Source organism: Cavia porcellus, unplaced genomic scaffold (assembly GCF_034190915.1).
Source record: "Cavia porcellus strain 051 isolate PalLab524CR breed Dunkin Hartley unplaced genomic scaffold, mCavPor4.1 scaffold_1, whole genome shotgun sequence".
In the NCBI taxonomy this organism is placed as follows: domain Eukaryota; kingdom Metazoa; phylum Chordata; class Mammalia; order Rodentia; family Caviidae; genus Cavia; species Cavia porcellus.
In genome coordinates this window covers 112,880,214-112,899,347 of record NW_026947484.1, presented here as the reverse complement: position 1 = coordinate 112,899,347, position 19,134 = coordinate 112,880,214, and the positions used below count along the sequence as shown (strand labels likewise).

Here is a 19,134-nt window from a genome sequence, read left to right as displayed (position 1 = left end):
ATATTCTACTAATTCTGCTTTTCTCTTGTGATTATTATGAAAGTATACATTATGCCAATATTAAGTCTTCTAGAAAAAAAGACTTCATTTTCTTGTTTGGAGAGCAATGCCATATCTCTGCCAGGTCTGAACTTACAAGTACCGCAGCCTTCAGAGCCATTACCACTGTTGTAAACAGTAGCTGGGTTAAAGTTTTCTCGTTCAGGAAGATTACAGTTGCTGTTTGTTTGATTTTAGAGGTTACACATAGTTTTTGAGTTACTAAAATACACTTTTCTAACACAGATTTTTAAACTTGTTAATGTCCTCTTTTAGGGCATTTGGAGGGTATAGCAATAATTTATTTCACTGATAAGCTTTTCATGTCAATTGGAGTGATAAATTATTTTCCTAAAGCTTATAAAAGATGTTAATTCATAATAAGAGCAGTTACATTTCCAATCAATGGATTTTTGCTGCCTCAAGTCTTTTTTTATCCTGATTATAACAATGTTATTCCTACAGTATGAGTTGTATGTCCTTCCCACTGTATTTCATAATGATGTGTAGAAATAGATTTTTTAAAAATATAAGTGTTTGTAAAGAAGTTAACTTAAGGGGCTGAGGCTATAGCTCAGTGGTACAGCTCCTGCCTGGAGCTGTACCTGAGTTAGTGAGGTCCTGAGTTCAATTCCTGGTACCACGCCCCCCTCAAAAGAAATTCACTTAAAGCATAGGCTACGTAAATTTTTTATCCTGTAACTTAAATTTGTATTACCTCAACTCCTTATATTAGAAGGTAACATTTTTTGGTACCATTTCTCTTTATTTCTCTTTGCTTAAAATGACCAAATGCTAATTTGAAATACCTGTTGTGGTACCACTTTTACTATTGACATGAAATGTGGTTTCCCCAGTTCCTGCCATTATTTTATATAATATGTTGAAGCCCTTTGGGAGGTTCATATATTGCTTCATGAAACTACTTCCAAAAGCCCAATACAAGGAACATTTTAAGGCTATTCACTGAGAAGATAGAAGAATTTTTTTTTTTTTTTTGACTTTTTCATTTTTATCGGTACCGGAGATCGAACTCACGACTGCCTGCTTGCAAGGCAAGTGCTTATGCTGCTGAGCTAAATCCCCAGCCCCCGATAGAAGAAATTTATATTCTCTTACACATAACTTTAAAATCCATCCCATTAGATATCTTCTGACACAGGAGGTAAATGGCCTTGTAAGACTAAATCTTACACAGTTGTTGAATTGATGGTTGGAAACTAGTGTAACAGTCTGCTGTGTGGTGTTGGGCCCACATAGTTTCAAAGGAAATTGCTTCCTTCTGTAGTTACTGCTAAAGCCAGAGAGCTCTCAGAAAAGTCTGAACCCATTTATTCTTATTAAGGGCTCTTCACCTATGAACCTTAACTTTCAAACTATTTGACTCACCACTCCCTGCTGCAATTATTATCTTAACAGTTCTCTACTATGTCGAAGCTTTGAGCAAATTTTTGTTGTCACTTTTTGCAGCATACCCTTGTCCTGAATTTTGAGGATTTCATCATTCCTAAGCAAGTGACATTCAAAACAGATTGTCAAAGTAGCCGAGGCAGTTAGTGATCTGCTAATCTTGAGGAAAAGTATAAAATTAGCTGACAGAAGGAAGTTAAAAGGCTGAAGCAGAAGTGTGCCTGATGAACTGAACAGCAGGAAATTCATTATGGCTGGAGAAAAGCAAGCGAAAATGTAGGAAATGAAGTACTGTAGGGTTGGTCTTGTAGGGCCTCTACCACTGTTAGGAGTGCAGCACTAAGCTAAAAAGCAAAAAATATTAAAAAATAATAATCAAGAACCTTACACTCTGTTTAGATTTTTTAAAAAAAAACTACAAATGGCATAATTTAAAAACCCTTCATTTAGAGTTTACTTGTTTTAGGCCCTATTCTGATGCTTCCCTAGAGAACAACTTAAAGTATTGGTCATAATTTGTTGTTTTTTGTTTTTTGAGACAGGTTCTTACTATGTTTAGCAGCCTGGCCTTGCACTTGGAGTCCTACCTGCCTCTGTCTCACTAGTAGTTGATTACAGGCACACAGCTATGTGCAACTTGTACTTCCTTCTTATATGTGTCCTACATTCTTTGTTACATCCATCTTTTGGAAGTGGGAAAATTCATTTAATCATTTACTGTCCTTGACTTAGAAAATTTTTATTAATAAGCTGTTGGCCAGCTTAGAAGGGACCACCAGAGATTTTCACAGGTGAGGTCCCAAAGTTAAAGAACGCACATGTGTGGGGCATCAATAACAACAGCAGACAGCATGGAGCCGAGCAGAGACCTAGAGCAAGAGCCTTGAGTCTGTATTATGTAATTTTTATATAGGTTGTTATCTCACATTTACATTCTTACATAGGGTCGTAGCTAGTGCATACGTGTTTACCTGTGCTAAAGTCATGGTTAGATAACTGTATCTTACTGTGAGCCCACACTAGATAAGCAGGATCATGTCTTCAAGTGTTCTTAGATGCCCTGAGCTTTGAAACAGTCTGTGGTTCCCCACATCTTACCCTCTCAAAGGTTGGGAGTGTGTAAATGTAACATTCTGTGCGTAATGGCACAAGTACCTATAGTTAACAAATTGAGAACCTGTGGTTTTGCAAAACCACTTTTTTTATTTGAACAGTTTTATCCATTACAACATTTAACATTTAAGGCCTGGACCATACGTTGAACAAGGGATTTAACTTGGGGGGCTAAGTTTATGGTCCTTGCTCCAGATTAGATACTATTCTTAGCAGCATTCCACACACAGCACAACAGTCAATATTTTTGATCAAATGCTATTCCTAGTGGTCAGTCATTGAAATGTCTGGTCAAGGCATCTGTTAAATCATTTTCCGATGAGAGGAGGGACTTATGTCCAGAACCGTAATACCCTACATGATCAGCTTTTTAGTCACTTCTGAATGTCTTATCATAGCTCAGCTGTCCACAAGGGATAATGTCCTATCACTCTTAAGCTGCCCATATCAGCAGCCAGAGTGACAGCCCCTCAAAATGGCCCAACTATCCATGTATATATGTAGGGTTTTTTAAAAATGCATTACAAGCAATTGTATTGTCCACAACTTGGTTCACTGGCTTGCCCTGCCTATTCAGGCTTTTTTTAAAAATGACTGTGCTTTTATATACATGACTTACATTTATATGCAATACTGTAATTATAAACAGAATAGCTGAGCGTGGTGGCACATGCCTGTAATTCCAGGCTTTGGGAGGCTGAGGCAGGAGGATCTCCAATAGTTTGAGGCCAGCCAGAGCTACACACTGAGCCCAAGACCACCCTGCACTGCACATGAGACAGTCTCAAAAAAAATAAAAATACAGTAGAACATGAAACTATAATACTATACTGTACAGCACAATCACCAAAAATTACAGTATTGTATAAACAAAGTGTGCTGTACCAAAAACTACAGAAACTTTCTATAAATGATATGTAGAACTATATATGAAAACAAACATTCAAGCTACCATTTGTTTGTTTTTTGATATTGGGAATTGAACTCATGACTCTGCTCTTGCCAGTAGGCACTGTGCAACTGAGCCATATTCCTGGCCCCCTCAGGCTAACGTTTCCATCAGAATCCTTCAAAATTCTCATCAGTGTCATCACTGGAATTATCAGGTTTTAAGTTAGAGTACTATTGTACTGGGCTGGACAGTGACTGCTGTCCATTGCAGGGTGTACCATGGCTAGACCCATTAGTATACCAAGTGTTAATCAGAGGATCCTCTTTCCCTTCTGCATAGGAACTAGGGCTCAAGTCCTATAGTCTTTCTTCTCGGACTGTTTCTTGGGCTGTGTACATCATGAGACCCAAGACTACTATCAGTTTGGCTGCCAATAGGCTAGCTGAGAAAAGAGGCCCACTATTGGAGGTATGTTCCTCAGTGCAGGAGAGGGAGGGGCCTGTGTCACTGCAGTCTTGGGATGAGCTGTCCATGTCCATACCCAGCCCTCTGTTTATCTTGTGATTCCTTACATGAATGCACAGCACAGTACACTGCTGCTGTTTTTTAATTGGGGAGTATTAACTCTCAGCTCCCTTTTACAACTGTGTCCAAAACGCAAAAGAATACTGTTGTTTCCCATTTTTTGCCCTAGGCCCCGGCCAAATCCATCTTTGCCCACATTGGCGGTTAGGATAAATGGCAGGTTTAGTGTCTGTGACTCATAAGGCTTGCCCTACATCTCTTTGAATCCTGAAAAGCAGTTTCCGCTACATCTATCCAGCAAGTGGCTTCCACTGCATCTGTTTAGCCTCATGCTGTGCCCCGTTTGGTCATCTTGTATAAAAGGCACAGCAGGGTAGATAGGTGCCATACATCTGCCAAAAATCTAGCAAGCGTATTTACTCCTGTAATTTGTGTACTGTCGTGGGTTTGGTCTTCCAATTTAACACCTAAAAAGTTGACACAAGCCAGTTCCCTGGACCTTGCCTTTGTCCATGGTGCAGAACCTGTCTCATAGAAGTTGTACTATCTATGCTGGCTATTAGGGACATCTCCATGGGCTTAACTGCTTGTTATCAGCCCCATCATCCCTTAGCCTAGCAGCCATGCAGGCAGTATTCTATCTACCTTCTGCTTTAATTGTTTTGTTACTGTTTCATGGCTATGTGGATCATGCACGTTGTATGTAGGTAGAGGTAGGCAGCCTTTTCCGTTCTTTTCTCTGGGCTAGAGGTTCCTTTACCTCCATTTTTTGATGAATAGTCGGCCTAACATGCAAAACCAGATTTTCTTGGGGCTTTTTCAGACATGAGTACTTTCTGGAGGAGGTGGTGCTTCCCATGCCCCACAAGCTGAGCTCTGAAGTAACCAGCCATTGTTCAAGGTTCTGTACCTGTTGCAACTGGTCTACTTGTTGAACAAGGCCATCTAGCTCTTGATTTTCACAGCAGAAGAGTGAAAAACAGCCAAGCCACCCGTCCCATCTCATGGCTAGGGGGAGGAATTTCTCTGTCAGTTGCTTCCAATGCTTGTAAGACATCCCTGGGCTCCAAACAGATTTTGTTTTCTAGTCCTCAGGGGCCTTTTAAGCTGCCAAGGTGGCTACAGGTAGCCATAGGGAGGCTGAGTCGGTTATCATTCATTCCCTAGGGTTCTCCCTTGTTTTGGAGTGCCGTTTCCACAGCCTCAGTGTCCTACTGACTGCGTCAGTTGACCTGCTTAGAGGGGCCCTGGGGAGGTTTTCACAGGTGAGGTCTGAAGATTAAAGAACGCACATGTGTGGGACATCAGCAACAACAGCAGGCAGCATAGAGCAGAGCAGAGAACGAGACCAAGAGCTGCCTGCGTCTTTATTGTAGAATTTTTATATAGGTTGTATCTCACATTTACATTCTTATATAGTGCTATAACCAGCACATGGGTGCTTACTTGTGCTAAGTCCTGGCTACATAACTTTCTCACTGTACACCTGTGCTAGACAAGAAAGGTCATGTTCTCGGGTGTTCTTAGAGATGCCCCTGAGCTTTGAAACAGTCTGAGTGGTTCCCCACATAAGCCCTCAAAGTTTTAAGATTTTAAGAACAAGAAAAAAAGTCAGAATCACTTTAGCTGACCTCCTGTATTGTCATGACAGACGTGGCATACTGCTCCATCTAAATCATCTCTGGCAGGGGGAAAGTGGTAGTATGATTGTCTTTCCTATGTGAAACAGGTTGTGAAGTAAGTCAACATCCAGAGGAAAGTGATTTAGTGTTTGTTCTTTATTGCTTTGATGTTTTGTTTGCTCTTCATTCTTGAGTTATTCTCATGTCAGAGATTATCTAAAATTTTCAGTGTAGGACCAGACAATTTTTTCAGGCCTGTTGTCACTCTTCCCTCACTCACCTGCATCCTAGTAATAAAATTTCAACATTTTTACCAGTTAAATGTGACAATGTGAGTATAGGAAGGTAAAACTACCATCAATGAAAGATTCCACCCAGATAGAACTGATATTAATATGAAACACTAAAGGAAAATAAAAAAGAATTGATGTAAGATTATTAGAGCAGAAGGAAACTACAGCCATTTTCCAAGTGGTACTTTTCACTCTGGAGGTCTTAAAAGATAAAGCTGAAAATATTTTGATCAACAGCCCTAAACTTTATGAATAAACTCCATTGCTTTTTTTAGGAGTAATAGCTCTCTGTGGTTCTGAAGAAAAAATTTCTTTCTTTGATTCTAAAGAAAATAAATAACTTTGTTGGTACAGATTTAGCTTAAGAGTTTTGAATCCTACAATATATTCTTTTAGGTGAGTTGATGTCTTTTAGTAAACATCTGTCACAGGGCCTCAGCCTAATCACTTTTTATAAATGCTGGTGATTTAAGGAGTAAAATTAGCACATATTGAAGATCAGGATTATAATCACAAAATATGTACAAGTAGACATCTTAAGAAATACAGGTGTTATGTACTGAGGAACTGTATAGAGAACATGATGAGGTTCAGTAAGCTAGGCAAGTAGAACAATTTTTCTGAAAGAGGGCATTAAAAGACTACTAGTGTGAAGGGGTGCTGGGAGGGAGACTTTCTTCTGAGCAGTGTCAGATGCAACCAAGTAGATATGCTTAAAGAGCCAACCAAGAGGGGAAAAGACAACTTGAACTTTGCTTTTTTATAGACTTAGAGCTATAGAAGGGGAACAGTTGCAAAAACCATTTGTTAAAACTGATACAGGAACAAAGTAGGCTTCTGTCTAAGATAGCTTTATTTGCATTGTCATGGATTTTCACAAAGCTGTCTCTGATATCACAATCCTGAAAGAAATACCCAAATGATAGAAATTGGCTTTTCTTTTACCAAGTAAATACAAAAAAAACCCCACAAATGTGGGGCTGGGGATTTAGCTCAGTGGTGTAAGCACCTGCTTGGCAAGTGTTAAGGTCCTGAGTTCGATCCCCAGTACCACAAAAAAAAGTGTCTCCCACTGTAGCCAGTTGGTGATGGTGATGGTGAAGATGACTATCAGTGACCACGATGAAGGCAGATTTGAAGTCTGTGATTGTTACTGGGAAGGGAAGGAAATTTAGAGAGTAATAGAAAAAATACTAACATACGTATTATAGCTTGATTTCTAGACTTGGATTGTTGCCTGCTTCAGCATTTCCAAGCACCTAAACACAAAACAATTCATACTGATTTTAGTTTCCCAACACTAGAGATGGGACTATATACCTCCTTGTCCTTTCATGTGTATAATTAGACTTTTACAGCAGAAAGTGCCCACACTAACACTAATAAAATTGGCCTGAGCGATATCAAGAATATTAAAAGCATAAAACAAGATATTCTATTAATTAAATTTATGCTTAGTTACATTTGACTTAGGTAACAATGAACTTTTTAGAAACTATATCTGGAAGGGATGCAGAATTCATTTTGGCAAAGATAAAGAGTTGGTAGCTCATCATATCACCACATGGAGGCTAGCAATTAGACATAAAAGCCAGACAAAACTGCAAGAAAAACCATAAATAAAAGGGAGTCTTAATGTGATTTAAATACCGTGACTGAGTTGCATTCAGTGTCAGCCTGGTCACCAAGTCCAATGCGATGTCTTTGTCTATAGAGATGTATTCTAGCAAAAGACTTCTGTATCCGCCATCTGGCTCCTGATTCAGGGAGCACATATCACTGAATGACACATAACCCAGTGGGATACAGCAAATTTGCTTAAACATGAGCACATCATCTTCTCGTAACAAAGACCTGAATATTGCCCTAATTTTATATTCTGTAAGCTTTGTTGTAGATATTAGTAAAACAACTGTCTTTGGGGTATACCTGTAAATACTTACTGGTCTTATTTTCTATATCTAAGACAATTTCAAAGAATAGTTTCTGTTCTCTGTCCCAATCTTTTGGAAAGAGTATGCTAAATGAACACTTCACAGATTTATGATGTTTCATCTTTTTGGTTCCTTTAGCACTTATTTAACATCCTTCAGACTGGTAAATATTTTATTGGCTGTTGGAAGGGGAGACTATATTATGTCTTTTATTATTTAAATAGCACCCCAAATCTGCAGATCTCTGTTAATCCTAAAAAGCTTTTCAGTGGTCTGTGGGATTCATTTTGACAGATGCTAAAGAAGGAGCATTCTGACAGATACTAACTTTTATACAACTACTTATAGTTGTATAAAAATATGACCCTTTATTGAACCAAATAAATGATTCAAGAACTGAGCTGAAATTAATAAAAGTAAAAGGACATATAAATACTCTTAGCAGACTCAGAAGAAAAAGAAAAATAGTCATAAAAGAGGTGAAAAGTTCCAACTGATTAAAAGAGCAAGAAAGAAATTTTAATGGCTTTAATAAAGTTTAATGTAAACATCAGAAGCCAAAGTTGGAGTGGATTGTGTGACTAATAAAGTGAGAAAAGTACAAAATTATGTGGTAAGTCTACTTAACCTGGGTTTCTTCAGAGCTACAGGCATTGATCTCATTCAGTGTTTAAACAGTTGACCCAAATTTGTGGTACCAGTGATACTGAAGGTTGCTGAGGGGAATGAAGGCTACAAGAAAACGTCATAATGTTTATGTTTTCAAATGTCTAGTCTCTTGGACTTCCTAGCCTTGGGAAACCACTGAAATTGGCCTGGGGAAAGGGCAGATTCATAAACTCATCTAAAAGAGCAGTCATCTGAATAACAGCAATTTAAATATTTTTATAGAATAAAGCCTCAGCCATTCTTAACAATGGGCTTGAATGTAGCTCCTGCCTTGAATGTAATATCCACCCAAATATGAATATGAAGGACCATTATATGGAAGATGGTAACCAACTGTTCTTTATCTACCCTGAATTCAAACAATAAGAAGTGGACAGCTTTTCGATGTGAGAGATGTGTGGAAAGAATGCCAAAAAAAAAAAAAAAAAAAATTGTTGACTGAAGTGAAATTACAAAGTGAATCTTATTCTCTGAATGATTTATTTTCTGTGCGATGAGTAGCACAAGGATTCAAGAAGTCTCTAATCTGGGTAATTAGTATAAACACCAGATGACAAGATTGAAGCAAAAAATACCTAATCATGAAAAATGAAAGGAGACATGCATATAGCAACATGACAGCATTTAACAAGTTAAATTCTCAGGAAATTGCATTTGGATAACAAGGGAGTCTTCACTTTTAGCTCGGTCAGTTGACACAATTTTGAATTGAGTCTGGTTCTCATTGACATCTCTGATTTGTATGCAGTTTCTGAAATATCTTTCATGGGGAGGATTTTTAAACAAACATGGCATATCAGACGGATTGTGCTTTTTGTAGAACACCCCTTGATTTTTCACAATTTCAAGCTTAAAGACTCTGAGAACCCTAGAGCATTAGACTAATACCAGCTATACAGAATTGCATTAAGGTTTGGATCCTGGGTAACTGGGATCCTAAAAATTAGTATGTATGATTTAGATTGAACTATTTCTGCTGGTGTAGGTCCAGGCAGAAATTAGTGACTTTTTTTAGATTTCATTCAAACAACCCATGAAGACCCACTCTTATACCTTAAAAATCACTCTTATACCTTAAAAATTCAACATCAGTAAGACCATTCAAGAAATTTTAGTTCTGTGCAGTGATGTGCTAATGTTTGACATCTGGTTTCCCAACTAAGAACAAGCTACCAAAATGACCTCACTGAAGGCAGCATTGGGAAGATACGTGCACAGCAGCCCCTCATTGCTCCAGTACACTGGTGGTCCTGTCTTAGATGTACACAGAATACCAAAGTTAGAAGCATCACTGATGGCAGACAGACCTTGTCATTTCCAAGCAGAACTTCTCCCTCTCACCTTGTGACAGTCTCCATAAAAGTAAACCAAGCACATGACTTTTCTGAGAGATGCTTTTAAATCTGAAGACTTCATTATTTAGAAGATGATTCCTCTGTTTTGCTGTCTGTAGTAATATCGCACAGGCCCTGATGTGTTCTGACTGGGGAAAGGGAAATCATTAGCAGTAAACAGAAAGATTCTTAGGAACAGTAAGCACAACCTGTCCACAAGTTCAAGACCAGCCTGGGCAACACTGAGATAATCTCAAAAAGAAAATTTTTTTGAATATTTCAGTATTTAAAAGACTGATAACACACTTAAAGCACTACCTAACACTGGATAAAAAGACATTGTACTACTTCTGGAATATTTATTTGCTTATTGATCAAAATAATACTATTATGTTAACATGTCAGTTTATAGCCCACCTCCTGTCTTTATTCTTAGACTTGCATATATCTTTGCAATGCCAGGAAACACAGGCCAGGGATATAGTTTAGTTGCACAAGCACCTGCCTGGTGTGGGCAAGGTCCTGAATTTGATTCTTGTACCAAAAAGATTAAAAAAAAAAAAAAAACTCCAGTAAACATTACTCTTACATCTTCAGCCTCACTATTAAAAAATAAAAATGGCAGGGTCAGGGGGTTAGTTCCCTTGGCAAATGCAAGGTCATGAGTTCAATCCCTGCTACAAAAAAAAAAAAAAAAAAAAAAAAAAAAAAAGGCTTCCCCAATACAAGAATGCCCCAATGGCTTGCACTGTTGGCTATAAATAATTTTGTGTTCCTGGAAATTTTCAGTTCCTATCACATTTACTTATGCATCCCTACTTTCTATACTTTTTTAAAGCAGGGTCTTGCTATGTGGTTCAGGCTGGCCTTGGGCTCACTTTGTAGCCCAGGCTGGTCTCAAACTTGCCACAATCCACCTGCCTCAGCCTCCTAAGTGCTGGGATTACAGGAGTCGCCACCATGCCCGGCTTTTTCTGTATTATTATTTTTTAAGACAAAACCATTCATCAATGATGAAAACTTCCCCCTGAACTTTAGGGGAAAAAAACGATGGATTCTTTTTTTTTTTTTTGTACCGGGATCAAACTCATGACTTTGTGTTTGCCAAGCAGGCACTTACACCGCTGAGCTAGAACCTCGGCATAGATTATTAGACATGCACACTCCAATAACAATATGGCTAATATTCCCGCTAAGCTACTCACAATATTTGTAATAATAAATTGCAATCTTTACTCATTGAACTTAGCAGCAATCCTTAAGCACAGATGCCATTTTACAGAACAGAAAAGAGGTTCAGAAGAGCTAAAATCACATGTATAATGTCAAGTTAACTCATTGGATTTTAAATTTTAATTTTTTGATTCTTAAATAAATATCTCTCCATTATACAATGCTAAAACTTGTAACAGAATCTCACTGTTTGGTCTCATGCTCTACCAGTGATTAGTAAGTATTATTTAATAAGTAGATGATAGGTGCAATGTCACCTAGTTCTTTTTAATTCCTGAGTGTTAACACTGCTATTCTGCACTGCTATTGGCTAATGAGTTAGATTCTTTGCCTGGTTCTGGCTTGATCGAGATGAGCCACCAGTAACATGACTATGTACAAGATAGAAAGAAGCAAAAGGAGGGAATTATATGTAAACCAATATGCTGAGGTCACAAACTGCAGTTGCCCAAGGTGAGGATGGGTGTGGGATGATGTATACAGAGGGCCGCCTGGTCATTTGCCTTATCTTCACATTTTATTCTTCTCTGACATAAAAGAGGGGAAGAAAGTGAGTCATAAATGGTGCAAGGACTTCAGCAAGGCTTTCTACAGTCCACACTATAGGACTAGAAAATGCTGAAAGTATTTTGAATTTCCAGAGTTACACACTCCATACAAGAAATTACTGAGGAAATCATTGCTTCAGTTATGGGGGCTCCTGATGTAAATTAGGGTTACCAATAAACTTCAAATATGACACAGAGTTAAAAAAGAATGACTGCCCATGGTCAGCAGGGATGTAGTGAAAACTTAGGTGTTCCTCTGAGACTTTTCCTTTTTGGATCTTTAGCAGATATCATAAGGAGGTAAAAGGAACTGTAACAAGAATTCAAATTGCATCATACACAAGAAGGAACTGACTCACTGGAGGTTTTTCCAAGGCAAACAGTTCATCCTCCCAATTCTGGAATGTATGGTCAAACCCAGACCACTGCCAGAGCATATGGGTGTCAATAGGTGATTTCCAAACACCAGTGGTAAAGCCAAACCTAGTTCCGCAGTTGTTTTTCATGTCAGAGTTATAAATGAAAGCCAGAATAAGGCATGGTTTTGTGTAGAACCACCAGATGGCACTATGTATGGACTGAAAGAGCTTTTGTAGTCTCTGGAAGGTGGATACTAGTTTGTCATTTTAGTTTATATGGTATACTTTCTTAACAGCTCAATGATCAGTAGTGAAGATTGCCTTTTTAGACTTGAAAAATGCTGTGAGCTGATGACATTTGTGGAACTGCTAGAACCAAGGTATGTATAAACTATTTCCAGAAGAGATTGAAATAATCATTAAGCTACCATAAGGTGAAAAAGGGAAAGGAGCAGGAAAATCTTAGTAAAAGTAAAATGTTAAGTTGGAAAAGGCCAGGAAAATAGTATCAGAAAGTTAGTAGAAACAGAGAAGTAAATTAGGTATTTTCATCAAATAACCATGTAAGCAAAGAGCATTAGTTCTTATAATTAGGTGGGACCATATGAAATTACTTACATCCACCTATCTTTGACCTATAAAAATGCTTACGGAATTTAATTCAACTTAATGAAACTAGAAACTACTAGCAACAAGGTAAATCTGTAAATATGGAAAAAGCACACTCAATTATTCCTTGACTTACTCATAGTAAAGTGATAGGAAAACAGTTCAAAATAAATTATTTTTTAAAGTCAACTCTTACCTAAAATCCCTATAGATCTTTAATCCAAACTATTCTCCTTTTTCCTGAGGATTATTTGAGAAAACAAGATTTTGAAAAGAAAATCTACTTAAGCAGTTCCTTTCTATTAACATAAAATAAATTTAATACTACACAGTGTTGCCCATTTTGAAGAATCTGGAGACAGCTAGCTGTAGAAAAGATCAAGAAGAGGCCGGTGCTGTTGAATATGTCATTCTTTCTGCAGCAATGATACATAATTTCCTTGGCTGTGGAGTCTCCCACCCACAATGGAAACCTGACCCATGGTAGAATCCATAGTCTTAGGGCTGGGGATTTAGCTCAGCGGCATAAGCACCTGCCTTGCAAGCAGGCGGTCGTGAGTTCAATCCCCGGTACCGATAAAAATGAAAAAGACAAAAAACAAACAAACAAAAAAAAAAGAATCCATAGTCTTCTTCTACCCTACAGCTGAGGGGTGCACAGGTATCTATGAATAAACAAGTGTTGTTGGCTTGCCTCTTCCAGCCTCACCATGTCCCACTGCTAAGCACAAATGAACCCTGAGCAGGTTATTGGTGTGTTAGTTTTACCGGTGTTCACTCATAGTTTCTGGGTCATCTGAGACCAACTTTCTGTATGCTAACAGATCTTACTTACTTAGTTATTTATTTAACAGAGAGAAAGACTCAGAAAAGAAAACCCAAAAGCAAAAGAGGAACAAACAACAAACCCAAAACAATAGCAGTATGGTTTTCAAAACAAGATGATAAGAATTTAACAATGGTTATAACACTGCATGTTGTTGCTAAAAGATCTTAAAAAGCCATAGAAGATTATAAAAGTAATTTTTGGCTGAACACACAGGAAGAAAGTGATGTTGGTATTTGAAAGGAATGTTGAATAAAACTGTACCATTTTGTGTACATGTTAAATTTAAGTATAAAGGCTAGTGATGTAGCTCAGCGGTAGAATATGTGCTGAGCATGTGTGAAACATTGGGTTTAATTCCCAACCCAAAGAGAATAAAAGATTTAAGGAGAATTAGACAATATAGAGGAAGAGGCAAAGAATGGTATCCTTTTAGCACTTTTCTAGGGTAAAAAGCCAGAGATCACTTTTCCCCCAGATTATAAAAAAGTACTATGGAAATAAATCAATTCTTCACATAGTTTGGGTAAGTATTTAGAAGATAATTTACAGATTACAGAATCTTTTCTTACACAGTCATTTTATAGGGTTCTTAAGATATGTCATTTTCTTGTTTTAACAGAATAAGAAACTGAAAGCTGCTAGAGATATAGTAACTTTTCTAGGATCATCATTAACACCCCCCCCCCCCAACAGCTTTCAAGTATAGGTTTTGTTGAACTTTTGCATGGTAAAAGGAAAATATCTGTGCTTTGGCATCATACATATGTGGATTTGGTGCCTGGTACTATTTGCTATTGTGCTACTTTAGTTCTTAAAATTCACTCTCAAATGAATCCCATTAACTTTCAGTTTCATCGTCAGCAAAATGGCAGTGCCTGACCTTGTAAAGCGGATACACAGAAAGAGATTAAAAATGGCAGAGTACAGGCTGGCTGCAAATTACAGCCTCTCTGGGACCTGGAATTGGAACATCTGCAAAATAGCAACTTAGCTAAGAGAAAAACAAAGGAATCAAGAGCCAACAGGAAAGCTAGAAACCACAAAGAAACTAGAGAAACCAAGGACAACATAGAGAAAAGAACTAAGCAGTTTGGAAAGCTAACCCCGCCTCCCAGGAAGGTAAGCACAAAGACCAGTCTGGAGAATGTTGGCAGCCCCAAGTAGAAACAACAGATCACAAAAGCCCACATTTATCATAAGCCACAAATGCAGCTATTAACAAAAGTGACTGCTCCTGTTACCCAGTTTTGGGGTGCTAGAGGCTCCTTCTAGAGGTGGTTTCTAGGTTCTCTCTGTCCTAAACAAAGAATTTGTCAAGACAGTGCAAGGCCATTGCTGTCATGTATGGCTTTTAGAGAGGGCTGGGTCTGAAAGTGCTGACATTATGTTCAGCAAACAGCTTGGCCCTCCTTGCTTCCTACTTTCAGCACAAAGTTGGTGTTTTGTTTGCTCTCCCCATCTGCCAAAGGATCAGGGTGTTCTTTGGCTTGGACAGTTGTCACATCCCGGGGGTATGTGGACAGAGGAACCTCTCAAATATGGAATATATACTTCATGAGCCCACAGGTCACTTGGGGTACTCCGAAGGACACAAACACTAAGAGCTGCTGGAGTGGACACAGCTTTAAGCAGACACTATACCTTGTGGGGAAGGCAGAGAGGACTCAGCAATCATACAGCCAAAAGTGGGTGTGGAAAGAAGATAGACTGTAGTTGTGGCTTACTCTCTCAGCTCCCTACCTACTGGATTCCAGTGAAACATGCTGGGAATATGTCACCCAAAGGCAGAGAGGAAAATTTTGGACTTATTTTTCTTTTAGTTTATCTTTTTTTCATTTTTTTCTCTTTTGTTCTTTATTTTGTCTTTTTTGCTTATATCTTTTCTTTTTCTTATTTCTCTTTTTCTATTATGTTTACCTATTTTTAATCTTTAATTTTTTATCTCACTTTTTCTCCTTCGCATCTTCTTTTTCTTTCTTTTTCAAATTTTACTTTTCATTTTTCTCTTCCTCCACTTCTCCATTTTTATTATTACCATTAAACTTTATTAATTTTTAGCTGTTGAGCTGACTCTGTATTATTGCCAAATTCTTTATTATTCTTAGGGGAAGATTAGTTGTTTCTTTGGTAGATTTTGCTATATGATAATATTTAGTCTTTGTGTCTACATTATTATTGAAAAATTTTTTTGATTGTGAAGGGTGGTATAGTTATCTTTATAGGTACTATGTTATGTCAGCATCCAGTTTATTTTTGATGCTATAATTATCGTTGATTTTTTTCCAGTTACCAGTGGTGGCATAAACGTTGCTTTTAATTGTTTTTTACCCTATGTCAGTGTCTGTTGTTGTCTTTGTGTTGTTGCCATACTGCAGTCTGTCTTCTCCCCTCCAAGTGGTGCTGTGGATCGAGCGCCCAGAAGAACACTAACTGAACTAACACTAACACTAAACAAAACACTAACAGACTGAACACTAACAAGACTCAGACATTACATTGAATGGATTGAAGAGGGGTAAACACCAAACGTGGTCAAATCCTACGATATATAACAGGAAGACAATCTAAAGGATCTCCATGGTAACAGTTTCTCTACACTAAAACCTCTTCAACCCACAGTGCAAAGCATAAATAAATAAATAAAAACATGTGAAAGTAAGGCAACAGGATACATCTGAAAACTCTTAACTACTCAAAAGCTGATCTTGAAAACCAAAACCAAAAAACTCGCAAGCCAAATAATTAAAATGTTTAGAGATAAAAGAAGAAACAGAGATGCTCCTCCTTTCACAACTTACCTGTTTAATGAGTGTTTGGACTTATGGTCCACCACAGGGTCTTATGATCCATCATTTTCATATAGTTCTTTACATCTTTAAAGAACCTCAGAATCTTTTTTGTTGTATTGTACACCTTGTTTATACAGTCCTATAATTTTTCTGATTGTACTGTATACTGCATTACTGTAGTTCTACGTTCTGTTATACTGCATGTAAGAGTTATGCAAATAAAAGCAAAGTAATCAAGTTGGAGTTTCCATTGACATTTCTTTGTTCTGCATATGGTAATGAAGAGACAAAAATGAACTAATTAAGCTCAGCAAGACAATGAAAGACATGAAGGTTCAAGCTGGTAGTATTCCTTCTGATACAATTTTCTTAAAAACCTTCTTAGTTTGTTGGGGCTGGGGATTTAGCTCAGCGGCATAAGCACCTGCCTTGCAAGCAGGCAGTTGTGAGTTCAATCCCCAGTACCAATAAAAACAACAAAAACAAAAAAACCTTCTTAGTTTCTTATAACTCAATGATATTTAATTCATTAGACAAAAGTAGCATTCACAAATTTTATCAAGTTAAAGTAGTCTCCATTTGCTTTCCTAAAAGACTACTATGGGTCAATGACCATAAATAAGATCCTTAAGTTTAATGGAGATCTTTAAGACATTCTTTTAAAATATTTACGAGAACTATTGTTTGTTGGAAACACCACCTTAAATCTTTCTGAGGACTTATCAAAAGTCTTATAATTAGCTGGGTATGATGACATATGGCTAAAATTCCAACTACTTAGGACACTACGGTAGATGGATCACAAGTTCAAGACAAAACTGGGCAACTTAGTGAGACCCTGTCTCACAATTAAAAGGGGTAGGAGTATAACTCAGTAGAAGAGGGCCCTTGGTCCCTGTAAAATCAATCAGTCTGTCTATCTATCTATCTATCTATCTATCTATCTATCTATATTACAGTAATATGTTTGGCTACATTTTCCTACTGTGTTCAAAATGGTTTTATTTCCCAGGCCAGAAAGCTTTGTTAATTGTTAACAGTCATTCTTTAGCAGTATGCTTTTGCACTTAACTAAGCAACAAAAAGACTCAACAGCTTGAACACTTTTGAGATCTTCTTAGCTAGAACATCCAGTAAATTTTGTAGTTTTTTTGTTAGTAAAAGAGACAGGGAAGCTAACATTTCACTACTATATATCAAGGTTCTCTTCCCCAATTTACAAAAGTGTATTTTTCATTTTCCATTAATCTTTCACCCAGTGATCTCTTTGAGAGGCATCAGGTTTCTACCAAGAGCATCTTTGAGAACATGTGGCTTTTATTAATTCTCCCAGTGAGGAATTTCCAGCTTCCACTCAAGACTGTTACCTTTAATTTAGATTTATGGTCTCAGCAGCACACATCTTTCAGATAACTGACTCTATCCCAATTACCTATTGCTGTATGCAAAATAATTCCAAAAATTAATGATTTAAAACAATAACCCTGATTTTACTCATGAAATTGCAATCAAAGCAGGCCTCAGTGGGGCAGTAACTATCCTGCCTCTACCTAGCAAGGGCTGCTCAATTGAAGAGACTAGACTCCAGTAAAGAGTCACTCTTTTCTGTGATTGGTAGGTAATACTGGGTGCCATCTTGGGCTTTAGCTAGACTGTTGGCTTGAGCACTATCACATAGCCTTTCCATTATCCTGGGCTTTCAAAACAGTAGCTGTCATCATTTATCACTTGTATTAATGATAACTACCTCAAAAGAGTGAGCAAGGTGGAAACTGTACCACCTTTTCTGACCTAGCTTTGGAAGACATTCAGTGTTACTTCTGCTACCACCCACTCATTAAAAGAGATTCACTAAAAAATGATGTCAGTGAAAATAGTAGGGTAAGAAATTGAAATCTCCCAAGAGCAATGTAAAAACTGGCCAAAAAAATAACTATCTGAATTAACTTTTTTCAGAACACTATAAATAAGGCAAAAATTTATGGCAACCTCAGCATTGCTTTTTCTAGAAAAATAGCTGAATCTTGTCAATAACTATGTGTTTCATGGTATTTCAAAATATCCTGAGAGCATCCCTAGTACTTGTAGTATTCTTGAAAATAATAGATTTTGGACCTTCTTCACAAAAATTTAAAACCAGACATTTTGAATATGTTCAGAGGTGACTGTGTCCAAAGAACTGAGGAAAAGCTTGACAAAGACATCTTAAAAATAAATTATCAATAAAAATTAAAAATAAACATAGAAATCCCAGAATTGAAAAGTACAGTGTAATAATTGAAATGAAATTTACAAGAACTTAACAATAGATTTGAACTAGCAGAAGAATTAGTATATAAATAATACATATAAGAAAAACAATCCAACATCTTTTAATGATAAAACACTTAACAAGCTAGGAATAGAAGGGAACATCCTCAAAATATAAGGGCATCTGTAAAACACCCACAGATAACATCATATTTAAAGGCAAAAGAATGTTTCCACCTTAAGATTAGAAACAAGTCAAGGACATCTGGTCTCACCACTTCTGTTCAACAAGAGGTTCAAGTCAAGGCAGATAGTGAAGAAAAAGAAATAAAGGAATCCAGATTGGAAAGAAAAAGTTAAATGGTCTTTCCCTGCAGGCAACATCGTTTTATATAAAGAAGAAAAGCCCTCAGAAGTTTTAAAAAATATTATTAGAGCTAATGAGTTCAGCAAAGTTGCATGGTACAAGATCAATATATAAAAATCAGTTGCATTTCTTACATTAACAACAAAGAACCCAAAAGTAAAGCGAACAATTCTGTAAACAATAGTGTCAACAGATATAAAATAATAAATTTACCCAAAGAAGTTTCAATACTCATACATTGAAAACTATAAACTATTATTGAAGCAAAGTCACAAATAAATGGAAAGATAAAGATTATAAAACAATATTGGGCTGGGGA

General features: G+C 37.2%; 1 protein-coding gene across 1 annotated transcript in view; it reads left to right on the top strand.

Moving 5' to 3' along the window:
- The window catches only part of Znf644 (zinc finger protein 644), a 118,450-nt gene extending 102,015 nt beyond the window's left edge, over window positions 1-16,435 (top strand). The window contains exons 6-7 of the transcript XR_010049009.1: window positions 12,268-12,351; window positions 14,259-16,435. The gene's annotated coding sequence lies outside the window, so the exon portion shown is untranslated. The remainder of the gene's footprint in view (window positions 1-12,267; window positions 12,352-14,258) is intronic.
- The last annotated feature ends 2,699 nt before the right edge of the window (window positions 16,436-19,134 follow it).